The sequence below is a fragment of the Varroa destructor genome, unplaced genomic scaffold (genome assembly GCF_002443255.2).
Source record: "Varroa destructor unplaced genomic scaffold, Vdes_3.0 BEIS01000004.1, whole genome shotgun sequence".
Classification (NCBI taxonomy): Eukaryota; Metazoa; Arthropoda; class Arachnida; order Mesostigmata; family Varroidae; genus Varroa; species Varroa destructor.
Window position 1 is genome coordinate 28,242,525 of NW_019211457.1, and position 24,435 is coordinate 28,266,959.

At 41.6% G+C, this 24,435-nt stretch overlaps 2 protein-coding genes and 1 long non-coding RNA gene across 7 annotated transcripts in view; 1 reads left to right on the plus strand and 2 right to left on the minus strand.

Annotated features, from left to right (window-relative positions):
- LOC111250135 (uncharacterized) overlaps nucleotides 1-24,078 on the minus strand; it is an 82,619-nt gene extending 58,541 nt beyond the window's left edge. For all 4 annotated transcript variants that reach the window (XM_086988800.1, XM_086988799.1, XM_086988798.1 and 1 more), the window contains exon 1: nucleotides 22,998-24,078. The gene's annotated coding sequence lies outside the window, so the exon portion shown is untranslated. The remainder of the gene's footprint in view (nucleotides 1-22,997) is intronic.
- The window catches only part of Yeti (yeti), a 75,550-nt gene that overhangs the window by 32,388 nt on the left and 18,727 nt on the right, over nucleotides 1-24,435 (plus strand). The gene's annotated exons all lie outside the window — the stretch shown is intronic.
- Nucleotides 7,942-11,062, minus strand: LOC147756048 (uncharacterized). The gene is made up of 2 exons (XR_015326950.1): nucleotides 10,120-11,062; nucleotides 7,942-9,556 (listed from the first exon to the last, which is right to left on the minus strand). It is a non-coding gene; the product is annotated as an uncharacterized LOC147756048 (long non-coding RNA).

Genomic DNA, 24,435 nt, shown 5'->3' on the forward strand with positions numbered 1-24,435 from the left:
GCAAAGATCATACAGCTAGTCGTATAAAGTGAGATCAACTGTTAATATTGCAGTACTCCGGAAGTGCAAAAAGTCCATAGCGATACCAACTTTGAGAGAATACCAGGGTACCGAAGATGAGGTTGAACGAAATAAACGTGAGATCACATAGGTCTGCCTTAAGCTTTATTTGACTAGAGAAGTGGCAGAAAATAGAGAATCTGTCAATGGATAGCTATTTGTTTGCTATAGCCGATTTTCTAGTCGTGTCTTACAGATGAGGAGTGATGGAAGGACATGTATCTCTACCAGAAGTTTCCAACGATAAATTTCTATATTGTTTTGAAACGACAGTCCGTTTAATTATTTCTATTCATTGTAATTAGTATTTCAACTTGATAGATTTTTATCTAAATTATTTACCTTAATATGACTCTGCGTCGATTGACGGCTGGAACAATGACTAGATGTACTGACTACCGGATAAACCTTAGCAATGACTCAATGATTTTCTCAAGTTCTTTCTATTTTTCGTATTATTAGTTGGACGAACAATCAATGACAAAGTTAAGGCGCACCTACTCTACCCTATATACCCTATACCCTACACACTACTCTATACATGACCGAAGCTCTATTGAAGTTTTTATTGATATACAGAACGAAATTCTATCATTATTAACTAGAACAAAAACAACTTTTCTTTTACCTTTTCAAAGCACTGCAGCGTTACAGAAATGGGTGATCGAATCTGGCGGACCTGCAGGCCAGGGTATATTATATGTTATATCTACGCACCAACGTTACGTGCGACGATGTCACAGTTTCAGTACAGATAATCGTTCATTACTACGAGAAACTGAGTTAAATCTGCGCTTCGATTACTATGATGTATGCAACTTTCGCAGAGGGGTCATCCATTAGATGCTTCGCTTTCTAGGAAGCTTCTAGGGGTAGAAAGCCATCGGAGCTCTAGACAACAACCAATTAATGGAACACTCAATACGACTAGCAGAGAGGGAATGCCATTGCGGTTCTAGCCATCATTTTACAAAATCCGTTTAAAACTAATGTCGTTAGTGGTTACAGTTTGGAAGGTAATAGATTACAACTGATTTGTTTCTATTTATCGGTTCGCAACTTCGCTTAAAGTCATCTTGTTGGCCTTTTTTGAAACTGGTGGCGCTACGTTCTCTACAACTCGCGTCACACAAGCGACGCCCTTGTGTCTTAAGATACACAAACACACAGGCAGGCACGTACTGTCAACCGCATTTGCATCGCAACAGAAAGGAAAGAAGATGGCCAACAAAACTGTCAGTTTCTCTTTGTTCAATAAAAGTAACCGACGAAAGAAGCGAAGTAGGGCGCTTTCGACAAAGCGCGCTTAACTTCTGGCACTCGTTGGCCGGGAAGTGCTTGGAGGCTTTTTTCCCATTGTATTGCTTGTCTATTGATAGGAAGTAAACAGATAGGCAGACGACGTGGCGCAACTTCTTGTGGTCACGAGCATGCCAACATTAGGAGATCTGTGAGTAATTCGTCGTACCAGCCTTCTTCACGGAAAAAGATTTCTATGAGAAGCCATTCGGTCCACCAGTTCTCAGTTCCTACCTTATACATCAGTTGATTGTGTTAGCGCAAATCTTCTTTTAATTGTACTACAAGCTGATGAGAGAGAGTGGCAGATTCCACCAGATCAGCTGGTTGGGCTCATGGTTTCACTATGTCAAAGGAAGCTGCGAATTTCGTTTGTTACAGGCAAAAGTTGGATCGAAGTTGCAGCGCGCTTGAACCAAAGATGATGTACTATACTAAAAAATAAGTACTTCTGTAACCTGCGGCAATGTAATACTTTTATGTTAGCTGGATGACTTCCCATATATTAGTTCAAAGATACCTGCATGCTTAAAATACGTAGGTTGCCAGTAAGAAGGCCAAGCAGCTGAGGCTTGACGTTCCGGAAGACAACGGTTGAAACACCGCAAAAGAAGATTCACTACTTCTGAACCCTTAGGCTTGTCCATTCAACTAAGGTGTTACATCCACGTACCAGTCCATGAATAAACAAAAAGAGTAGGAGTCAAAAATAGAGACAAAGTTTTTCAGTGCATGACCACACCCCAAAAAACATCACTGGCTAGTTGAGGATATGATATTAATTCATACCTATGTTAAACTGTATATATATATATATATGCGTCAGTGTCATTTGTGGAACTATTTCTACCTATATGAATGATTTGTTAGTCGTTAGACGACATTATGCACTTCAGTGCATTATGCAGAGGAGTCAGCCAGGTATAAAGTAAGGGTCCTAGATAAATAAATTAAGATCTAAAATGCAAAATCTAGGCAAACTTTCGATGGATAACTATAACATAGAGTCACTACATCGTATTGACGATCTCATAAAGTAAATGTACTAAACTGCCCGGCTAAACACGTGTCAGACTCCAATTGTACTAGAACCCTAAAGCACGTGCTGAACTTTGACCCATAATAAGAGTCAAATGGAAGTGTTACATAATACATTAATTTAGCACAATCAATTTCTAAACATAAATACTATGTGAGTTTTTTAGATAGACACTCATATCGATTTGGGCCGATTAAGTGAAAATCAATCAGTATGATCGATCTTCCCAAAGGGTTCAAACCCCTCAAGATTCGTAAACTAACGGGCGATCGCCAACATCAGTATTGCACGAGTTCAATATTAAATATATATAATAAGTTAGCCGTTGTTAAATTGCCCTAACGTCGAGCGTGACAGACCTAAGTTCTAATCAACTGAAGCACATGCAAACCTATGCGGTTTTATACCTACAAATTCGTTAATAAAAATAACATATTACTATTGTGACATCTCGGTAATCGACTACTTTGTTTGAACACGCATCGCTCCCCAGTTTAATTCAGCCACAGCTGGATAGAGCGTTATACTAATCTCATTGTTACTTTTTATCTTTCAGCAAGCTTATTCAGTCAATTTACCAACGCTACTATCTTTGTTTTCGGTTCGTCAGGTCCAATTCAGCTCTGAGTAATTCAGATTGAATTACTGATAGAATGCTTAATGGCGAAACATAGAGATTGAATTACATACACCCAGATGCTGGATGCAGCGCTTTCCCACAGGCTCATTACGTCTCCTATGAGTCTACGCCTACTATTAAATGGTCCTTATTATTGGAACCGGTTAATCGTCACTGGCGATGAGGAACGCACTGCGCTGGTAAAGGTCCTATAACGCCAACTACTGCAGAAATTGCTAGCGTTGCTTTCAACGCCTTTGTTCAGGTACCCATCGCATCATGACGGCACCACACGCTCAGTAGAGCACTACTGGCACCCCTACTGATGCATCCTTCGTTGGTGATGTTAGCTGCTAAATTATTCAGGTGCTTTCGAGTGAAAGTTCTAGGGGTCGCAGTGCTGAAACTGGGATTGAGGGGGTTCGGTTGGTGGCCCTGAATCAGGACCACTGTATTGCTCAGTGGCAGACGGTTGTCGACCGTCGCTTGCGCTAAACTCAGCGTTGCGGAGTGCATCCGGCTGAACAGTGTGCTAGACCTCTGCTCAGTTTGAAAGTTTCGAGCGCAGGCGGCTTGCGTTACGGTGAGGGCAAGATAAGGGTCGTCTGTCATGTGGAACGGCTACCTCGGTCGCGAGATGATTACCTTTTTGGTCCTAGGGAAGATTTGCGCGAGAGGCAACCTAGCGTCAAGGCTGGCAATGTCAGGTTGAAACGTTGGTTTAAACCACGTTACGCCAGTGCGCTCTTGAACCAGTCGTTACTATATACGTCAATAAGGCAGTGAATCCGTCTTGTAACTGAAAGATAGATAGGACGTTGCTGATCTGAGAGCCCATTCCACATTGATTAAATCTTACGTTACAAAATTTGTTTAGCAGAAAAGAAATAATTCCACGCTCCATTGCAATATTGATATACGAAAGGAGAACAGAATAAAAGGTGGGGCAAAATGCAGAATCAGTGAGGTGCGCCAGTGGTTTAATAGTTCTATAACAGTATTCCGAGACTTAGATCTTTTGCATTCCGTTTTACTTTATTATGTATTATTCCAGTAAAGGAAAAGTATTTTCCTATCGTGAGGCAAGTTAGGTATCGTTTTTTTTTTTTTCGAACAAATCGATGCCCTCGATATTCGTTTTGTATCGGTTGACTTGTTGGTGAGTGTATGGTCGAAATGGAGCAGATACCTGCAATAAATGCATTGCCGGCTATAGGTCCATGAAGTTTTTCAAAAAGTTAATGGCCAATACGATTATCAACGTTCGCATAATGGTGGAACAATAACATATTTGCCTAATAAACTTAGGGCCACGTGGATTGGGGCTGCCTCAGTTTGAAACCGGGGTTCGAAGCACGTTTCATTTTGTACCGAAGGACATTAGGGGGTTCGAAACAATGCTTGTAGCCAGTACCAGATGTAAAACTCGAAGCATTTGGTTCTAGAACAGACTTCATTACGGAAATATTCGTCTGCCTCTCCGGGGCTTTCAACTACTAAACTTTAGATTTCCTAACCTTAAGTGAAATCTAGGGTCAGATTTAGAAAATTAGATTTAGTGAACTGTTCATCGAAACTTATTTGCGCGTTAGTTAGAGGTTACTATCGATTTTGAGAACGGTGAAATAATAAAAAGATACTTACCATCTGAAGTGTTTGTGCAGATCTAATGTTTCCTAGTAAAGACACTGTTAGCCAAGACCTCCTCTCTACAAACGGAATTGAGGCTGCTTCAACGACTGGGACGCTACGTTATAGGTTTTGTGTCAAAAATTAACACATATAAATGTGTTATAATAGATAATAGATATTGTAGAAATTATGTGTAAAAAAGACAACAGCTTGAAATGAAATTGATTAGTCTCAGTCTAGTAAAGACAACGTCAATTAAAATTTAATTACATTACCGGAAGTATCTGCAGCGAAAAAAGGCTAATTAACTCCGTGCTTGAATTAGAGCACTCCGGCGTACGCAGAGAGAAAATGAAAGCTAAACTATTTTGGGTAAACGAAAAAACATAGCCACTAGGTCTCATATCGTTCTACGTCAACCAAATAATGGACGCGCAGGACCTATCCCTTCAAGTCAATATTTTAAGTTAATTTAACCGATTTTTTTAAGTGAGCTGCATCTTTGAAACTAATGTATGATGCTATTTTGGTAGACATGAGCTGGCGCCATATTGATGCTTTAAATTATTTTATTAATTCAAAATCATGCAGACAAAGAAAGTTTCGATTCAGACTCAGGCCCAATCGGATGCTAGTTGTTTAGCAAATGTTGTTATTTATTGTATAATACAAGGTCTTCACGGTTGAATTTGATTTTGCCTAATGATATTGAATAGAGTCTATTGATCAGGTATGCATGTCTACGTAGAGTCAGATAAAATCAGATCACTTTCAGACTACGACCTCGTAACCCTAGCGAACACATTTGGCTGTTAGTATGAGATAATGGATTCTCAACGTTTTTCAATGAAATGCTGCAAATCATCTGAAGTCGGTCACATTTTCTCATAGCTACCATTAGTTGTACAGTTTTGTGGGAGAACAGGCAAACTTAAACGCACGATATATGAGCGGAATTATCGTGCGAGAACAACAGAGAAAGTCGTCAGGCAGTTGGAAAGACCAAGCCGCTTGTCAAATATGCTGGCAAGCCATTAATTTGATTATTCCTACGGGGATTAGCTAATTGATTGGCAATAGAATTTTCTACAGCTAGCTAAATCCCTAAAGACCATTCTTACTAAACCGTGACAGAATTTTACCACATAAATCGCACAAGGAGCCCCGTTAACGCTTCTACGTGGGTAACCTTCTCCTGCCAAGCTCATGTTGCCTGCATTAGCGAAAAAAACTCAAATTAGGGGCATTGTAAAATTCTATTTGCTGTTTACAACGAAATATCCCGTTATCCATTCAGTTATACTTTCGCAGCGTGCTAGTTTCAGTTTATCTTTAGCGTATCTGGCTTCAACGGCTAAACTTTTTGCTGAGAAAGTTGGGAGGGAGGGAAGTCGCTCGTTCAAGCTTCGTACGAATTTCCACTCATCGCAAGAGCTAATCCACGTGGCTAAACGATTCATTCGAGATCGAGTGCCATTTATTACCCAATGAGTGGTTTCATGGACTCGTCACTCACAGTTGATCGAGAACGGATAATTGAGAGAGACCCTGACTTGAAACTAGGTAAAGGGAAGAACAGACCCTCCCCTTACCGGGGCCAGAACACTTGTGCCCCTGACACTGCTGACCGGCCACGACTGCTATGTCCCGCCTTGCCCCCTTAGCACAGAATTATTATTTCCACGGAGGATTGCCTAACCATGGGACGTCTTTGTTTCGAGTACGGGCGGCTATCGAAACAAAGGTTCTTTTACGCTGCACGTCGTCGATCGATTTTTAGGGGCTAAACTTCAATACGGCTAGTTAATAATTGCTAGGGACCAAACGTAGCAAGTGGGTATGCCTTCGATGGTCGTGCTGGCAGCAGTAACGACGGATGAAGGTATTTCGCTAATCAACTCCGCTTGTCGCTCGGCGTAGACGGCTGGGTGTCCGTTTGTGCTTCTATGGAACTCAGAATATTTTGAGTTCGGCGAAACGTGTGCTTATTAATTATACCCGATCATTTAAACATCTTGATAACTCAGGGATATCAACGAAGTAAATCGACGAGCGCGCTAACTTATCGTTCCAGTTCCTCATCCCGTGACAAAACAATCGCTAGAGAACTTGACTATTGTGGTTAGAAAGTTTGATACTTCCATCTAGTTATATTAGGTGCTATTACTGTTGTGTGAAAATATATGTACGCCCTTTGGCCGCTGGTTAAACTCGTACAGCTTTTTAAAGTGCGCTTCGCGAAGTAGATCTCCAAATGTTTTTAATAATTAATTAATACTCGAATTGGTCATTTGAGTCACGATTTAGGAGCGGCGGCGAGGAATGGGAAGAAATCTTTCTTGATCGAGCCGGTCCTGTGACGTGAGAATGAAGTTTGAAATACGGCAATTGAAAACATTTGCCGCTAACGAAATCTGAGTTTAGTCCATGTGACAATACGCGTGAGTAACACATGCACCTTGCCCCTTTGTATAGAGAACATAGGTTGAATGAGATCAATGTTGTTGTGTTATAAAATGGGTCGTTTTGATTGTTTCATCTTAGGGATTAGTACACACCGGTAGAAGCATAAGATGAAACCCTTCGGCGATTCGTTCCACCTAAATGATTCGCAGCACGTCGAAGCAGTAGAATCAGGTTCGCTCCTTTCAGCTACGTAGCCCTGGATTGTATTCTTTAATACAGACAAAATAATATGAAGTATGGACCTTATGACCCTACGGAGCGGGAACTGAACCTCAACATGGCGGACAGCGGAATTTTGCTTCGTACTGTGAACGTAAATGGGTATGTTCCGTCAACTTGTGTCCACAAATACAAGCTAATTAGAACTCAGGACGTCACCTATCTTAGAATGCCTGCTTCCATAGCTCAAAGTTAAATACTGTGAAGGTCAAACTAGGTCAGAGAAGCTGTGTGTACGGTGCGATTTGTCGTTGGCAATGTGTAGACCAGTTTGCGCCAGTTGGTCAACTATACGCTTCGAAATGCCGAGCCAGTTTTATTCGCATTTATTTACAGTTTATGGTCACGATTGAAATATCTTCGAAGTATCGAGCACGCTTCGATATAGCCTTTATTCGAGGTATCTAATAATATTTCTATCCTATAAAGCATTTTGATAGAGACCCTTAGCCTACTCCACCGTTTCTAGATATCACGAATATACATACTAGTGTCTCGAACCTGCTGCACCCTCATTATTCGTACCGCGTTCGCACCGCACAGAAAGGACCCCCTATTCTCGGCGATTTTCCCCACTTCTCTAACTATGCTTCAAGTGAACCAGCAATTGACAAACTAACACAGGGATCATCTTCTTTTTGATTCTCGTTTCCTATCTAAATTATATTCTCTACATCCTCGCTAGCACAAGCCGCTTCCTACACCGGTAGGGAATTCACGGGTCAGCCAAGCGCTCAGTAGTAGGCTCGACCTTGCGACAAGTGAAGGGTACGCACGTGCTCGTCCAATGCATGTAGGCGATGAAGTTTTATGTTACGATCGTTGCTTATTTAATCACATTAGTCAAAATAATAGAAAGAAATGGTTCAAGCTTCACGTCAGAAAGGATAGCATTTTTCTACTGATGCTCTACGCCACGGATAATCGTCTTCATTACAAGATTCACACTCCCCTACATCCAGTGCTTAATAAGCTCCCATTTTACCACCGCTAGCGCAACCCTAAGACCAGCGGTGCTGTTGAGCTACAACACGCAGCCTTCACTTCTGCCTCTTTGACATATATCGTTGAAAACATAATTTCTTTTTTTCACCACTCTAGACAGGTTATCTGGCCTGCTAGTATCATTTGCGTTTTGGCGCGTCAACAGATCTATCGCTCTCAGCAGACAAATTGTTCTCCCTCAGGTTTTGCCCTTTTTGTAAACATACTTCGTCGTATGTGGGTCCACGTCATTGTGTGTCGTGGGATAGGACGTGTTCGCGTATTAAACTTAGGGCAGGTGAAATGGTATAGACGAAGAGACATTTAGTTTCGTTCCGGAAAGAGCCAGCTGCCTGAAGTAATGGTTAGCGGCTTAAGTAGCGGACGTAAAACACGAAGAAACATGTAAAGTTCGTAGCGCCCCTGTGTGTCATCATTCTCGTCTCAAGAGCTCAAGAGAGCTTAAGAAGCGCTTTTACCTTTTGCTCTCGCCGGCTCGTCCTCCAAGAGATCGCATGTCAATAGCTGAAATTAATTGCTACGCTGAACTCCTTACTGGAACATAGGTCCCAGTGAGAAACGGCTGGGCTGATATTTGAATTCGGTTTTCGGCTGAATTTTAATTTTGTCTAGTAGTAATAGCAGTATATATTTATTGAAGGAACATGGAAGGGATAATATTATGTGCTGGTGTACTTGTCTGGTTGCTCCGAGTGCTGCTTTCTAGAAATGGCGAGGTTCTGAAGGTTATTTGTGCTTCTGATGAGAAAACCGTCACACGGCCATGCTTCACAGAGGTCAGTACGCGGACGAGTTTGAGTTGGTCGACGTTGGGCAAATACGTTACGTTAGAAAATATATTACAGGTTTAACACCACAGGCTGCTATAAAGATTGATAAATAATACACATTTTTAGTTTCCCGCTTCGATCAGCAAAACGAATCCAAAGCAACCCAGAACTGTGCTTGACATTTTCTAGGTATCCTTCATTGATGGGTGTGACCTGCATTAGAAGTGAAACAACGAAGACAACTATTGACATCTACTAGTACAAGCTGGGTTCGGCATTTTCCTAGACCTATAATTTTCCAGCCCATAGCGAATGTCATGAGCACTGCTTCATGCCTTGCACCGAAGATGTCATTATGCTATAATTAGCATCGTACGAGGTCGCTTAGTTAGCTGTAAAAAAGCAGGGCCTTTTTGTCATCACGTGTCTGTCTCTCGCTCGTCTCTCCTGCAACAATATACAAACAACATTTGCGAATTGGGGTAGCTGCGATATCAAATGCTTCCTAAGAAAACTGTTCTAATGTTGGACATCTATCTGGGTCGGAAGTCTTGCTTGTCGATACTTCCCAGCAGTACAAGGCTAATGTATATTGTTGTCATTATGATTTGTAGATGATGACCAATGGTGCTCTTTTACGTAGCAATTAATTGCTAGCGTCACTACTTGCTAGTGTATAGCCAAGCAAAAACATGTCGACATATGAGAAATAATCATCAGCCAAATGACCCAGCAGCGTCATTTTGTATATGTTATTACCGGCCGATGTCCCATCAAAAGCGGAACGGCCCTTGCAGCAAGTTCCTCGAGACGACATTTGAGCTAGCTACCATAGTTGAAATGAGAGTACTCAGGAATCGAAAGAAGTTCTTCGATAATTTCAAACAAACGACTACTGGAGTAGCAGAAGGTGAACGATAGAATATCGTTCCCCTAACGTTACCTTCTAATCCCGATTCTTCGAAAATTATTTAACCGATTTCATTAAGAAAGGCTCGTAAATATCGTACCGTACAACTCCGTATACCGACGCAAGTGCTTGACGCAATTACAACCAAGTAATGAAAGGCAAGCTATTTGCGGATCGTGCGTCATACGTAGAGCCTTTTATCGTTTTACAAACTCACAAATGGACGACGTCAAGCTTTAGTCCGTTGTACGTACACAAAAAGGCGCCACCCGCACGTAGTTAATGCAGCCTAATGGGCAAGTCAATGTGTGTAGTAACGAAGATGGGCCACGTTTAGCCATAAGACTGTCTATCACCGGTCTGCATTTCACCGATTTTTGGGGAACCATGCCATACGCTGATTGCGTCTTCACACAAGGCTGACCAAAGGCCTAAGAGTTAAAACAGTAGTTCTGTCTTTGTAGACAGAACTCTTGACTCGCAAACCTCAACATTCCTCTAGGACCGTACAATTAGCCTATTATAGAACTCCGGCTCCTGTTTACGCTGTCCCTTTACCTAGACTCGCCAGCGTCAGCGCTGACCCAGCCTCGACAGCATATCGATTCCGTACCGTCATCCTTGACTTAGAATATGTTGATCACTAATGGACTTTAGATGTTAATAGTCACATGCGCGCAAACCTGGCTCTGTCTGTAATCGTTCGTGCGCCCGTTCGAAACGCCTCTCCGCATGTATCGACGTTGCTGCCTTTGTTATAGTTGTTATTCCACATGATATTGCCATAGATATACATAGGGTATAATCGAAACGCAGTATACGCTGAATCAGCAAAGCCTTAGCAAGGTGGGCTTTAACGGGCGCCGAAACGTCAAAACAACGTATTCCGTGTCAGCGTGAATTGCATTACGGCCTTACGCCGATGACGACGCCAAACCTACCGGGCGCCTGCGGGGGCAAACACAACGACAAGCAACATTGAAACAGCAACTAAACGACAGAACCGAAGCAGTCGCGAGCTTCACTACATACTGTGTGCTATTTGTTCTTGAGCAGAAATTTAAAAACCTAAAGTTATTGTAGTCTTTGGTGAACCGACCAACTAACCTGAGCAAAAACATTTGACTAACGGCTAGGTTATCGAAAAGACACGGTATATGCAATTTGAGACGTTGTTAACTAGGTTAGAGAAACGAAGTCTCGCAGAAGGATTCGCAGTTTGAACGAGCTTATTCAGTTGTCGTCATTCGGCAAAATATCGGTGTATCTTAGAAATTCAGAAGTTGGATAGCTAGCAAGGGGATTTTAAATGGAATAGGAATCCTGAGATCCGAGTCACGAAGCGTCCATCTGAACTCGGAAGTCGTAACTAGTATATTGAAGGACCGCATGCTATTGTAGGTCGGACAAAACCTTGCCAATGAATGATGAACAGTACCTCCTTTCAAAACTCTATTGCCCACTCGTAATAGGTGCTTGAGTTTAGTCAAGACTAGATAGTCATTCAGATGTCTTATTACTAATAATATATTACAGACGTTTGTTTTTGGATAACTTTGAAACCAAGCGCATCATCACCCGTCGATGTTTGTCATATCGGCAGTAGCTATGTTAGTAGAAGAAAGACAGGATGACCTCGACCCAGAGCGCAACCTTGACGGAGGTATCGATGGTGCTGGCGTCGTCACCGAGTGCAGAGTGAAATGTGTTATTACCCTCGGTCCCAGCTGCGGTGCGGAACGTAATACTCAGCTTGGTAGTAAACTGGTTTAAACATGATGCTACGTACCACGTAAGAACTTTCTGTGTGAACTTAAACAAAATGAATCGTTGGCAGATTGCACGGTTCACGCAGTGATCGTTCCCGAAATCTAACATCAAGTACAACAATTCACTGACCTTAATGCCATAGAAACACAGACGGTATTTATATGTGAAGCAGCGTTTGCATCTGGTTTGAAAATCGACGGCCTTAAGGGAGCTGGAATGACCTATTTTAAACAATTTGCTTTTAACGGGCGCAGGTTTGAACAGTTCAGTATGGTCGACATGCGGGTTTTTCGTTGCTTAAGCAATTACATTCGTTACTGCACTATCTTGAGCACGAAAGAGCGCCATTTCAATTGTGTTCCCCCAACTGGATCAGTCGTAAACAATTGTCTCATAAAAAAAACACACGCAAACATTTCTCAGCTTTGTTTAGCATGGAAGTTTGTCTGACGCAGCTTGCAAACAGGTCGATGGGAGGAACTTTAATCCGATGGCTTCGAAAGCTTTGATAGCAGCCGCTTCTCATTTTTACTAGCGGATCCGCTTTTCGTACCAACCAACATCGTCTTGTGTTCGGCATAAAATTAAAAGAAAGGGCCCTTTATCATTATTCATTAGCCTGGCGAAGTCAAAAGCAATATATATAATCTCCTTGACAGCTAATGGAGAGGAGATTCTTGTAAACCTGTGTAAAATACATGGGGAGGACTGAGACGTGTACGCGGAATAGCTTGCTATTTCTATTTACCATCTATCAATTACCGCCGATTTTAATTCAGAATCGGTTAAATTAATAGGCAGAAACATGGACCTACGTATTTTTGCCTGTGAGTTTTGATCAGTATCACAATTCTCTGTTCGTCTTTCGAACCTGGTGCTTCGATCAACTCCTGATAACGAAATTTATTTCTTATAAATCTCCGATTTCAATCCAATTTTTGCTACGTTCAGCCGAACAAATTCCACGAGCTCACACCTTTACAGTTGCATATTCCAATAATGCGATGACTTCAAACGGCTGAGGGAGTTGACAACAACGTTTAGCTGAGAGATCCTCGAAGGCATAAAAACCGTTTTAGGAATTCTGGTAGACTAATTACGATGTCCGACGATGATGGTGATTATAATGCCAGGTTATTTTTTTCAAACTTGCCCGAATTGGTTTTATTTTGGGAGGTCCACTTTTACGTAGTCGCCTGGTCAGTTTCAGCTCGCTTGCTTCTACGTGGAGTCAGGTAACGGTCTGCGGAGGAGAAGGGGGGAGGGGTAATAAATTTATTTTACACCTTTAAGTAAAACGCTTGATATATTTTACGTTTCGCTTAGCCGTCGTGACTAAAAAATAAGAGAATGTACATAAATCCGTGAAAGCAAGAATGCTATATCTTCTGAAAAAGTTCGTTAAAATTGCACTGAAAGCCACACAGCCAAACCTTAAGCAAAGAAAAAATACGAATGACTATGGGACTGATAGGAGCGACAAAACATTCACCGTTGCATTGTACGTGACCTAAAAGCAAGGAGTCTGATTATACAACGAGGCGATATCTTTGGGTCAAACAAAGTTTTTTACGGTACAGAAAATTGCTAACTCGATTATTTGCTTTATCACTTGGTCGTTAGTTAAAAACGGCCGTGTATAGACAAAAATTGTATGGAAGTATATACAGTAAATTTGGCGTTCTTCCCCAGCCTCTATTATCGTTCTGCTTACCTAGATGCATCTTATCTAAAAAAAAAAGCTTTTACCTTGTTGACGAGTAAAATTGTAAATCATTTCACAACTGTCTTCAATATAGGGTATATCGACGATGGTTTTTCGGGGAGATCCGGCTACAGTTTATTCGGGTACTCTTCAATGCCGAATAAGGCGTTTTTCAAGCAGCCATTTTGGGCTGGCATTTCAATCTATCTAGTTACGAGATGTCTTTCCAATGGCTTAATGATTCGTCTTAACTTCAGATCTGAAATTTTGGGTAAAGCCGGATTCATCTTACTTGCATGTACGCTGATATTCTCCGTGTCCCTCGATATTCTAGGAGCATCTCTGCTTAATGGTTCCATGCCCACGTTAATCGATACGTGTTGAGAGAAATCCTCACTTATGCTGAAACGGTTTCCACCTTCAAGAACTCACCGGAGCTTCTTCCTTATACCTTAATTGCTCTGAGCGTCACGGACAACTCATTTCCATAGACGTGTTCCATCACAACTGAAACCAGCGCTTTCCATTTCTTTGACAAGCTAGCCAAAGGGATGTTTCGATGGAGATTGACTATAGTTCCTTGGTAGTCTGAACTAAGTAAAGCCTTAATATGCAACAGCGTCAGACGTCCTTCTACTGACGGAAGTCAACCCATTCTGTAGTTTCTTATCGATATACCTATAACGGAATTATCCAATAGCTTTAAAAAGCTCATACTTGGTGTGCTATTTTCCTTAACGAGATACATACCCCCCTCCCCTCTCTATGAGGGTACTAGAATCAACGTTTATGAGAAAAGCAACGGGGTTAACAATGTCCACTCTAGAAGCAGGAGCACCAACCTGTCTACCATGACCGCTTGGCCTGTTAAAACGAACATACGTTTTTTTTTTCGAATTTATACTATTGTTCTGCCAAGGCGAGGGGTTACCTTGGCATCTGCGTTCATATTTAAATAATTGAATAAAAAATAATTGAGTTATTTTGTGAATCTAAATTTTGTCTTTTGACTGTACCAGTTGATATTTTATATTCTGTCACATGACCCTAAAAGTGTCGTATATTAATAAATGGCTCATTGATTGGATTGTTTTGGAAATGTCGAGCATTTCTCTCTATATAGATTTCGAGATGGAGAACCCAGCGAGGAACAATGCTTCCTAACACTATCCTAAGCAGATGTTACTAGAAGATTATTGTACTCTCATTTTATTATGTCTTCTTTCGCGTAATGCTTTGACTCTGTTCCACTACCCGCGCTTAAAAAGCGACAAAGCAATCCAAAGTTTGATTAACTTTAAACTAGTTTAAAAAAATCTCACCGAACTTGGATCACTGGACCTGGTGATTGGATTATAAGCAGACCGTTTATTTTTCAAGAGTTGATTCAGAAATGTTCACAATATTAAATCAATGAATGGATAAATATTAACCGTCTTAGATTTAGCCAGTATCTCCACAAATAAAAGTTTCATTCCGCAGATAACCCCGACGACTAAATAAAGACTTTGCCTTAAATAAATAGTTGAATAACATGCAGTTAAACCGGTGTTTTTCTTCGGTAGTGCCCGTCGCATATAATAAAATTACTATTATATGCTTTCCATTGGCCGTCTGACGGCCTCAAAAAGGGCTTGTCCAAATGATGAAAATCTGGTTGTTCGAAAGAACTGACAAGCGTGTATATCTTGCCTGACGAAGCTGGCCCGCGCAGTTCTCCCTGATTCGTCGCAGACATCGCTCAGTCTATCTGATACCGACTCGTTTCTTCAATTTCTCAAGGATCCTTTTTCGCTGCTTCTATACCGGTGCTGCTAGACTTCAGGAGCCCTTTGATAAGAATCCTGATAAGAAAATTCGGAATGCGCTTACCCCTTAATTAGCTAGGAAGGGATCACAGAAGGGTGTGGCTTTCCTCAAAGACTTGATTTGAATTGCCTGGACTCCCGTTGTCCACATCCGATCGATTACGTTTGGCAGCCTTGCACGGTATAACTTGAACTTTGTAACTTCTAGGATTCTAGGAACGAGTACGCAATGCTTTACGTGGTAATTATTATTACGATGAAAGTGACCATTGTTCTCATAATAGTTATTATTGGCATTGTTATTAGTATTCAGATTGAATGAGGGGAAGTGGTTCGCATCCACTGGTAAATGTTTACCGGTTGTACATAAGATATGGCAATATTTGATTATGTGTGAACATGGCTATACAATGACGACATGTCAACACCGAAATTTCCGCCTTGTGTTAATAGCAATAACATGACAAGGTGTCAGACGCGTGCTCGAGACGTTGGATCCAGGCTACCGTTTCGAAAGATTGGCTTTCAGTAGTGTAAAATTCATCCTGACCTATAAGCGAAGCTAAACGAACTTACTGAGGTATTTACGCCAGCACATACCAACGAAATGAGGTAGGTTTTCATGATGCGTATCTCGTTCGAAGCTACCGACCCTAGTTTTTTTTTACTCATTCAAAATCGCAGGTGGTATTCATCGAAAACCTTCGACATTCGACGCCGAGTGCCCCAAACACCGGGGCAATATGTATTGTGTTACCGCAATGAGAACTTTCCCTCATAGCCGCAGCGCAGTTCAAATATTGTGTATACGTGAAGCTGCGTTCCCAGGCGCTGTAACAAGATCCTAATATACACCCTAACAAGACGAGTTCCATCAACAATGTACCATACATTAGTTAGTTTATAATTGATTATGTTTTATATCAAGTCATCAGAAAATATACTAAAAGGAAGTAGTTTAGGGATGTGGCTAGGTAAACAGTCCTGATTTATTACGTGTGTGATCCTGACGTGTTCGTAAATTCATTCATATCTTTAACTGCAGCCTCCTCTTCAAAATAACAGTTTACTCGTACCTCTCCGTACGAGCTTGGGACGAAGACGTATTCTTTTTGCCAGTACAGCGAAGATACCTTCAAAGGCCTTCAAAGCTAATCGATATTATGCGCACATCTGTCCGATTGCCCGGCAAAAACGTTATTGGCTGCTACGCCGTGGTGCAAAACACTCGACAAAAGGGATACAGTGACTGTCGTAATTAAATCGTCCAATGTTATTAGGCTTGGATTCAGTCATCTTGTATACGTTGTGCGTCCGTTGACAAACATGGTAATCGATTATATATATAATAGATTAGTATAGCCTAACGACCTCTATCGAAGAAAACTGATTTCCAGAGACACTTCGCGGACCTCTCCGATTCTAAAATCTTATCGAAAACTTCACACACCTTTGCACTTCATTCTTGAATTTAATCATTTTCGTAATTCGCACGCATCGTATAGCTATCTACCACTGGCATAGCTCAAAGGAAGCAAAAGGTTGTTGGATTTTAAATATATATTCAAATAGTGTCGCTTATTTCAAGACCTACAGGTTAAAAGGAGAGCATTTTAGGGAGAAGTCTGCTGAAAGCAAAGGCGACAACCTTCGCTTTACAGGTTTACCTCAGCTTGCGGTATTAAAGCTGAAGTTTGATGTCCTATGAGATACGTTGTTTTCCTAAAATCATTTCCCCTTGTTTTCTGTTTTTAGGTAAGCATCCCTATCTGGCTATGTATTTAGACTTAATAAGCACAAATTACCCGAAACGCTGACGTTCGAAACATTTTCATGTGTTTTTTTTTTTTTCACAAAAACGTCTAAGGGTCTAATTACTAGAGTAAAACTGAAATGGATGAATAAAAACAGAATACATTCGATTAATTATATCGTTATTGTTATTAAATTATAGCCACTCTACTACGTACAACTTTGGGGCGCAGTGAAGGTTCGTTTGTCGATAAATACGACCACTGATAAAAAAACGTGCACATGTTTGCTCTCGATCACACTATGCACGTATGTCAAATTATCACACAAAGGTCAATGCTGTTATTGTAAAAAAATGTAATATAGCTAAATAGCAGCATTAATACTACAGTTCGGTAGTTAATTTCAATATGCGTACGTGTGTTTACGGTCGACTTTTGGATGCTTCCACCAGCTGAATCAGTAGGTTACCGAAGATGATAAACTTCAGAACACAAGACGCTTTTACGGCCACAGAGGCAAAGCGGGCAATGTAGCATATTGCAAGCAATCCAAGTTTGAGCTTTGCAACCTCACAGTTTGATTGCCTTTGGACTATCATCCGACTATTGGGATTCGTTGCCAGCGGCGCGCAGTTCGTTGCCGAAGTTAATTAAAATTACTTATATATTAATAAATTATTAATGTAACGGTATAGCTGTCTACAGGCGTGCTTAGACCGTTGAGAACGTGCCCTGTGTACGTTATCGTGGCTTTTGTGAATGATAATAATCCAGCTAAGAATAATTAAGAAGTGTTCTATCGTCCTTTTGCGCGTATTCGTAAATAACTAAGTTCACATTTGCTAAGGTGATGACCCTTTATACCATATATTATTGCCCGTTCATGCTCATAACTCGATACGGCCGTAATAGGTCAACCTCTGGCGTATAATGCATAGACCGCGGTCAATATGTGTTCGACACTGCTGTTCCGAGCGCGAAAATTCGTTTTGTCTACTCGTACAGCGTTCAGTTTCAATTAATTCGTTTCAAAGGCACATTTGTCCTAGAAGCCCCACTCAAATCAGACGGGCTCGCCTTTAAGGCAAAATCGTACAGTCAGAGGGATTTTAAGTGGAGCTCAACGCAACGATGTGTGGAACGTCTTTATGCAACGTGAATATAAACCGTGTCTGCAGTTATAATCATATGCGGTTGTGTACAAACGGAATTAGATTATAAGCCCCAATGGTCCGCTTAGTACCACATCAGGGACGCTTAAATGAGGTAGCTCAACAAGCGTAATTTTATGAATCGTGACCGCTAATCGCCTCCTCCAACAACACTTTCTTTTCGTGGACTTCCTTTAACGTGCTCTGTTATTGACTCCTGGGTGACTTTTTGACAATTAGCTGTGCAGTAACTGCCGCGTTTGTTCTACTAATTGCAGATAGCTAGTAAGGGTTTCATTTAAAGAAAAATATTGTTCTTTTCTGCACAAGTATGCACAGATTTAGTCAGTTCCATGTTGAAGTCCATACGAACTTGTGCTTTAGGGACTGTACACAACTAACGAATGCGCAAAAACTGTGTGACGCACATAGGAAGTTGTGCTCTCGGCAGTCATTGATTCATTGGTTCAACAAAGCGGCGAACATATAAATGAATAAGTGAGAATAAGAAGTTCCTGCAGTGGTTCTGCAAAAAGAGCTGCAATTCGTCAAAATTCCGAAATCATCAGAAATGCCTTTTTTTCCATTTTTATGCATTTTCAAGCTCTTAAATTGAATCCTAATCCCTATCGTGTGTCTTCTGCGTTGCCTGGCTAGGATTATCTTAAATTATCCGGAAACCACAGGCAGATTGGGCCGAACATAGACCTTCGATGTTGGGTTGGCCGGGATTTTGGTAGAAGCTCATGCCGCACAGAATCTTTGAACAATAGCTTAACATTCACTTATATTGCTAATTTGAATGTTCTGTTTTTTCATCACGATTTGCGACTTCATTCTAGAGGAAAAATATCTTATTTAAATACCAAAAACAGCGGACGCCCGTTATGATAAAAGGCCAGAATTTATTCTATTGAATTCCGAGCACCTTCTATGCATTGCCGTTGACAGTCTGCTCGTCTACTTGACCATCGGGCCGGTCTTTGTTTTCGTTTCATCTCACATTGGCTGAAGGCCGTTTCGAATCCAAAAAGCGAGACCAATTAGATGTTCGTTACGTCCAATCTGCAATACCGATGTGCTACCGAAATACAGATAACGGTTAACGTTCTGCCGTGTCGTGCGGCGTCTTGTGCATGATCAGTGCGCATAGCTATCTACAATGAAGATGACGATACGTTCAACGTCTAACTGTGATGTCACAATATTTAACCCAGCGCTCTTTTATTTGAGATATCATTAAGATAGCTATATATCATATATCTGAGAAATCACGGTGCCTAAGTCCTACGCCTCCGAAGACAGACGCACGGAGATAGGTCTAAAGGCTGAAAACGATCCCTGTGAAGCAAACCCAGTACTGACTAAGGAACGACAGACGCACTCCTCCACCTAATGCTGATCATTAATGTCTAGCTAGTGGCTGGAATCATCGAACTGTCGCGCCGACTTGACCGTTGGCCATGACACCTGTGTGTCTCGCGATAGCAAAAGCATCGCTAGTAGTCGCAATGGTAGCACATAGTAATCAGCTTTGACCGTCCGTCAAAACCACAAGACCACAGCTGTCTAAAGCAAAATATTAAACACAGTTCGCCGGTTACAAGCTGGCCTCATCCGACCATGTCGTCCGTTTTCAACGTTCCTCGGTATTAACTTCAGCCGATGGCACGCACGTACGCATGCGGCTTGAATAGTATAATTCGTTACAATTAAAGATGTTCATAAATACTAATTAGATATTAACCTGACGAATTGCGGGTCTGTGATGATCGCTATTGCAAAATACCTGTCCTTCAGCAAAAAAGCCTTAACACGAAGCTTACAAGCAGTGTCAGTCACTTGAATCTGATAGAATCGTTAATGGTGCTATCGGGCGGAACACTCGAAACATTTAACTATTTTGCTGAGGGCCTAAACAAGAGTTTGAAGCTTCGCTCCTCACACTGTCATTAAGCTTCGGATCGTCGCTGAGAATGTACCAACAACGTACTTCGCTTATGTACTATAGTGCCATAAATAGTTACCTCAAAATTCTGAAAATAACGCCATCACGAATATCACAATCGTCATTATCCAGAAACGTGCAGCAGGCGCGAGTTCAGTGACATCGCGTTGATTCAAAGGCAAAGAGTAGAAGTTTTTGCCTTGGCCGACCTTTGGCTGTCAGAAATGCCTCATAATTTCGGCTCTTGAAAATCCTGGCAATCGGTCACGGAAGTTGTAAAGTGCGCGGTTTCCGCCTCTTAGCTAGATATTTTTCACAAGCGACCTTCCAACTGCCATTGGTGACATTATTCCTCCCCTAGGGAACAGTTCTCCTTTCTTGGTCAGGCCTCTGCCTACCTGACAACGTGTCAGGTCCAGGCCGTCATTTCGTGCGAACGTTCATATACTCTATATCATTTCGGCATGCAATTCAGTGGTCTTCAAACTACACAGCGTATGAGATAATATTAAGCATGGCATCAACGTTTACGAGATCGACACTCTTCAGAACATGTTACATGTTAAATATACAGCTAAGCTCGATATCAAGGCATGTACGTGCACGCATGTAAAAATATTTTATCGGCTAAATAATATATTTCCTCTTTTTTTTTTGGTTAAGTAAGCCGCCTCGATAAATAATAATATACTCATATTCTTCGTGCGACACAGAGCATCAAAAGAAAAAGCAGCAGAAGCATGGAATTGATTCGTTGCCACATTGCGAGCTTTAACATGTTTTGGTTTGAAGACGGACCTAACTGTCCTCCTTACATACCCCCATGCTTAGATTGTCAGTCCCCAGGTGGCTAGTAATTTTTTGTACCATCGTGGAGGGATCAACGACGTGTTTTGATGTGTATGGTTTAGCAGGGGTTTCTCCTACCTTTTTAATGTTATAGAGATTAGTTTCTTTAAATAACCGTATCGTTGAGGAAGCTTCGTTTCTATTGCTGAACACATTCCTTGTGTGAGCTATATAGACTATTTAACCGGGGGGGAACTAAACTGATAAAGAACATTGCACGACCCGATGAGGTTGTCTAGTGCAGCTCAGCACATGGCACCTGCAATAGTATAACCGCGAACTACAGAGAAAAGCTACGATCGGATGAGACGAAACATTTCATTCATCATGGACCATGTTTGCACAGCCTTGAAATTTTATCACACTGCTATGGAAATTTACTTCATGACTAATCCTGCTGCTAGATACATAAAACTAACTTTAATCAACTTATTAAGAATAAGAATTTTGAAGCATGTGATGCAGACGGCGGAACGAAGACATAGTAGGTCCTTCTGACGAATCACAGTACTAAGTGCAGCTTAACCCGTGCCTTATGCCAAGTCAAATTGAGGTTGATCAAGGTCCGCATGAATGTAAAAAAAAAACAAGGTAAAATATTGGAGATCTAAAAATGAAGACTTTCTAGATAAGGCCTTTGACCGTTCGGTCACCACTTCTTGTTACTGTTCGAGAAAGTCATAATATTGAATACGGTATACAGATAGAAAGACACACGCTATAAGCAAAATATCTTAAGGGTCGATATAAAATTAGCACCTAGGCACGTTTCGTGCGCGCCCTAAAACCGTCCACGGGACGCAGATCATCAATGAAATCGCCGCAGATCTCGCGTGGTGTAGTCAAGGATACAGTGATACAAAGAGTGCACACAGATGTATTGTGTGGGCAACGATGAATTGTGCGTATTATGTGTACAGATACATCGGGCGTTGCCTCGCTGAGTTCGCGTTGGGCCAATTGTATTGTATCTAACGTTCAGCGTAGCAAAACTTGCTCCATAGATATCTGTCCTTGCGTAGATCAATCTATTTCAGCGCTTTAGGTGGCTCTCCACTCAATGAAGAAAAAACGTCCACTGATTCGTGGACATTCAAGTCGAAACACCCTGGCGAAATACAAGCTCGCTCTTACGACAAAAAAAGATGTTGACAAAGTCGCGATTTACCTAACGGTGGCTACGAACCGATGTTTTCAGCATTGTCCGTTTCCTACATCATCCTGTTTAGTGAAGCATTGTGTCAGTTTGTATGATTTTTACAAAATGGCGCGGTGGTGGAAGTAAAAATACTCTATTTTCAGATTATCGCTCGAATCTCGGCCCTTTTTCGTCACAACATTTTTCTGTGGCTGTTCAGCCGGTTCATTCTGCTTCCGGGACTTGCATAAAAGCCAAGGGAATATGGCGCTCTTAGCGCCTCAGTTCATGGCAAAAAACGCTAGCTTATATACACCTGTAAGCTGCGATCTATCGCTTTCTCCGTTTGCATATTATCAATATGTGGACACGTGTGTGTGCTCGTCTATGTACCTTGTTATGGCTGCCAATGCTTTCCAAGCACGGAAAAGTCGGATTTAGCTGTAGGTCTTGCCACATTTCGGATAACTCCGGGGGTGTTTCTTAAGGAATTTGCAAAACGGACGATTCGGTATTCTTGTATTCCCGCCCCTCGAGCCGCGCGCCTTTGAAAGATAGACTAGCATAGTGCTAATTTTCAGCGAACAATCGCGGGGACCGCCGAGGCCAAAGGTAGCAGTAGATTTGGTGACCCATTATAAATCTCTGTTTTTCGGCTAACTCCTCCCGGACTTGCCCACTTTAATTAATTTCTCATTGTGACAAATGCACTATGCGTCAAATGGCTGGGATGTCTGGAACGGTTCGTTATATTTAATGCAACCGACACCAATGCTAGATCTCGATGACACTAAGGAATGGCAGACAGCCTAACTGAGCTAGGTTGGTCGGTTGTCGCTATGTCATATTACTCACCTACTTCGTGAAGCTCGTAACCTCAACTCCATCCGTTGTCCACTCGCGGTTAAGAGTTGTTGTCATTGGCGTCGATTTGTGTGTGTAATAGCGCTGAAAGCAGTGGTGTCGAAGTTCAATACAGATATCATTGTTCCTTGGATTCCTTTTGTGACCCGCCTGTCTATCTAGCTTAAGTTTAACTAGTAGCTCGCGTCCCCCAACGCTACTTATGGTTTCCTTGGAGATTGAAGTCGGAAGGTAAGTGATGACAACAGTGTTCTCGGTGGAAGCCGCCCGTTGCCGAAAATAGTTACCCGTTGCTAGAGTTCGGCAGCGTCGGCAATATGACTAGTAGCTTCGACAGAAAATGCTCGCTGTTACCGAAAACACATGCATCTGAGCCTACAATCAGTACGTCTATATTATAAGGCCATTTTGTTCCGCCTAGAGATATCCATGAGAAGATCACAACAATAGAACCAGCCCAGGCGAAGAAACTTCAAAAACACAGAAAACGCACGGAAACACAACGCTGCGACGAAATGTATTGGCGCTGTGAGCGTTCGCGGCACTTCGAGCGTCAAGAGATTACACGTTTAACGACGCTGACTTCCACGCACTCAAATATTTATAGCTGGACAAAAATATACTTGTTACAAATTCATAGAAATACACATATTAACGAGCAGCATAATAACGAGCAAGGGTTGTTTACGAACTAGCACTTAGTTTTCGTATTGGCTGGTAGAAATCAACGTCATTTCACTCAGCGTAACGGGTATTTTTTTAGCACATGAAAAGTAAAATGTTCATAGGGGCTTGATGTAATAGCCACTTGTATTTAGTCAGCTGTTGTTAATATAAAGTTAAATTTATAACTTCGATCCGTGTTTTGTTGTTTCGAAGCGCGTTTAGGACTTCTTTTGAAAGAGCCCGACTAAGCCACGGGACTAAATTCGGCCCGGTCCTTGCTTGGTATTGTCGCCGAGCTCATAGGCCGACTGAGTTCGTTCGAAGAGCTCGGTCACGCTTACGACGGCGCCACTGTAGTGAATGCCCTTTCTCATTGGGGGTACTCCACCGTCGTCAGAGATATGTCCCTCCAAGTATTTCACTCACGAGGTTCGCACAAGACCCCTTTTACCGGGAAAGAACCCCAACAGAAGTTTCACAGGCCTTGCTAGCTTCTGAGTGGCACATTGCCAGCTGTCCTGAAGCCTCAACATTTAATATCATGATGAATTTAGCGTTTGACTGCTCTACTATTAGTCATTGGACTAATATCTTCAATGTCATCCGTTCAATATCATCTTTATTGAAAGCTTTTAACATCCAGTTATAGGACAGATATGGAGACCTTTCTTCTATATATTGTAGTTTAGCGAATTTTTTTCTCGCACACTCCATCATAGGATCCATTGTCCAATTTAACATATCATATATAAATATATATATA